Genomic DNA, 2,956 nt, shown 5'->3' with positions numbered 1-2,956 from the left:
CCTCGTCTGTACAAGTCATCTCCTATCAGTGTGAAGTTGTTTGCTTTCCTTTTGAAGGACCTCAGCTCTCCTTCCGGTATTCTTCCTGTCTTCAAGTAATGGAGTATTGGTGTTCGCCAATCTTGTTCCTGCGTCATACTTAAAACATATTGCATATCTAGACTAGGTTTTGTTAGTGTGAGATGTACTAGGTTTTCTAAGTGTTGATCATCTCTGTATGTGGCTAGCTTTGATAAGATATCTGCCCTACAATTTTGTTCTCGAGGTATATGTGTTATTTCAAATATTTGAAAGTTCGTTATCATGTTTTTAACAAGATTCAACTATTTTTCTAGGAGGGGATCTTTAGTTTGAAAATTACCAGTTACATGTTGTACTACGAGTAAGGAATCGCAGTATTCCTGCCCTTGTTTTGTCTTTTAGCAGTATTCTTGGCCCGCATCCATTATCATTGGATGCTCCGTCCACATATAGTTCCCATGGTTCGGCCTCCTCTATTTCACTGGTGAATTCGGAGACAAAGTCGGCTAGGGTTTGGGCTTTAGGAGATCCTCTGGATTGATAGGTAATGTCGAATTCTGAGAGTTTGATGGACCACTTTGTAAGTCTTCCTGCTAGGTCTGGTTTTGTTAAAATTTGGCGAAGTGGTTGATTAGTCCGAACTATAATTCGGTAACCTTGAAAATAATGTCGCAGTCGCCGAGCAGTAATGATCAGCCCAAATGCCAATTTTTCAATCATTGGATATCTTGTTTCGGCATTTTGTAATACCTTACTTACGAAGTATAACGGGTGTTGTTCTTTCCCATTGTCTGTTACAAGCACTGAACTGACTGTGTTAGTTGAAATGGAAAGAAATAGGTATAACGGCTTACCTTGTTCTGGTTTCCTCAATATAGGTGGCGACCCTAAGGTGTTTTTGAATTTTGTGAATGCTTCTTCGCACTCCTCTATCCAGGTAAATTTATCTATCTTTCTCAGGGTGTTGAAGAAGTGGTATGATTTTTCTGCTGCTGCTGCTAGCAAGAAGCGGGATAGGGCTGCTAACCGACCCGTCAGCTGCTGGACTTCTTTCTTGGTCCAAGGAGATTGCATGTTGATTACTGCAAGACATTTGTCTGGGTTAGCTTCTATCCCCCTGCTAGTCAGTAGGAAACCGAGGAATTTTTCTCCTTGCACTCCGAATGCGCATTTCTCTGGATTTAACCTCATATTGCGTTTCCTGAGCTGTTTAAAGATCTCATTGAGGTCGTGCTTGTGTTGTTCTTCCGAGCAAGATTTGACTACCATGTCATCTACATATATTTATATGTTTCTACCGATCTGTTCTTTAAAAACTTTGTTCATTAGTCGTTGATATGTTGCTCCTGCGTTTTATAGCCCAAAGGGCATGACTTTGTAACAGAAGTTCCCGTGGTCAGTCACAAATGCTGTTTTCTCCTCGTCTCCAGGATGCATCCGTATTTGATTATACCCTGAATAAGCATCCATGAAGCTGAGTTCTGTGAATCCTGAGGTATCGTCCACCAATCTGTCTATGTTAGGGAGTGGGTAGCAATCTTTTGGACATGCCTTGTTTAAGTCAGTAAAGTCCACGCACATGCGCCACTTCCCCGAGCTTTTTCGTACCATTACAACGTTGGCTAACCATTCAGAGAATCGAAGCTCCCAGATGAATCCTACCTCCAGAAGCTGTTATGTTTCTGCTTCGGCTGCTTTTCTTCTTTCCTGCCCCAAATTTCTTTTCTTTTGTCGTACAGGTCTAACGTTGGGATTGACTGCCAATTTGTGGCAGATGAAGCTCAGGTTGATTCCTGGTATATCCGCCGGTGTCCATGCAAAAAGATCGGCGTTGGTCTTTAATATTCTGATAAGGTCTTCTTTGTTTCCTGCAAGGAAAGCAGATCCGATGTTAGTGAATTGCTCGTCTTGTCCTAACTGTACCTTTTCTAGGTCGTCAGCGGGTGTAGGACAACTGTTTTCACTTTGAGGGTCTAGATCGGCCATAGTTGGGATATTTTTCGAATTGTATACTGAGTGAATCCGAGGTGTGCTCTCCTTTTTCACTCCTTTGAGACCTGCGTTGTAGCACTGCCTGGCCTCCTTGTGGTCGGCATATACCGTCCCCACCCTGTTATCCTGCAATGGAAATTTTACACAAACGTGGACCGTCAAAACGATGGCCCAAATGCGTTTAGTGATGGTCGTCCTAGGATAATGTTGTAAGGACTAGGACAATCCACTACCAGGAATTGAATATCCAATGTTTTGGAGTTTGGAGCTTCTCCAATTGTTGTTCTCAGCCAGATATATCCAGATACTGATACCTTTTCTCCGGAGAACCCTACCGATTCCCCAGGCGATGGTTGTAATGCGTTGTCACTGAAGTGCATTTTTTTTAAGGTTGAGTAGAACAAGACGTCGGTGCTACTTCCCGGATCGAGTAGAACCTTTTTTACCGTTAGCTCTCCCATATGGATTGAGATGACAACTGGGTCGTCTAAATTTGGGCAAGGTGTTTTGAAGTCGGCCATACTAAAATCGATGTGGGAAGTCGGGGCCGAGGTGTATGGTTTTGGACGAGATCCTTCCATCGTTATCATTGCTCGGTAACTTCTTTTTCTTGCAGAGGTGGTTGCTCTGCCACCTGCGAAGCCTCTTGAAATGTAGTTGATTACCCCTTTGGACGGGGGTGTTTCCACCTGCTTCTGCCAGGATTCTTTTTCTTTTTCTGCGTCCCTTACTGACTCTCTGTGCTTTCTGGAGGAAATGTACTTGTCTAGAAGGCCTTGTCTTGCCAACCTTTCTAGCAAATCTTTCGCCTCTACAGACTCATCTGTTGTGTGGCCGAACTTTTGGTGAAAAGCGCAATGTTCGCTTCTGTCCACGTACTTTTGATCTTGGTACGAACCTGCTCTGCTCAGCGGTTTGATTTGCTTGTTGTGTAGAATTTCTT

At 43.3% G+C, this 2,956-nt stretch overlaps 1 pseudogene; it reads right to left on the bottom strand.

The window, feature by feature from the left end:
• Positions 1-1,374: 1,374 nt before the first annotated feature.
• Positions 1,375-2,603, bottom strand: LOC148564364 (uncharacterized; annotated as a pseudogene).
• Positions 2,604-2,956: the final 353 nt, after the last annotated feature.

The sequence above is a fragment of the Arachis ipaensis genome, chromosome B5, assembly GCF_059453495.1.
Source record: "Arachis ipaensis isolate K30076 ecotype BB chromosome B5, ASM5945349v1, whole genome shotgun sequence".
In the NCBI taxonomy this organism is placed as follows: Eukaryota; Viridiplantae; Streptophyta; class Magnoliopsida; order Fabales; family Fabaceae; genus Arachis; species Arachis ipaensis.
Note: the sequence above shows the minus strand (reverse complement) of the source record. Positions and strands in the feature narration are given on the sequence as shown.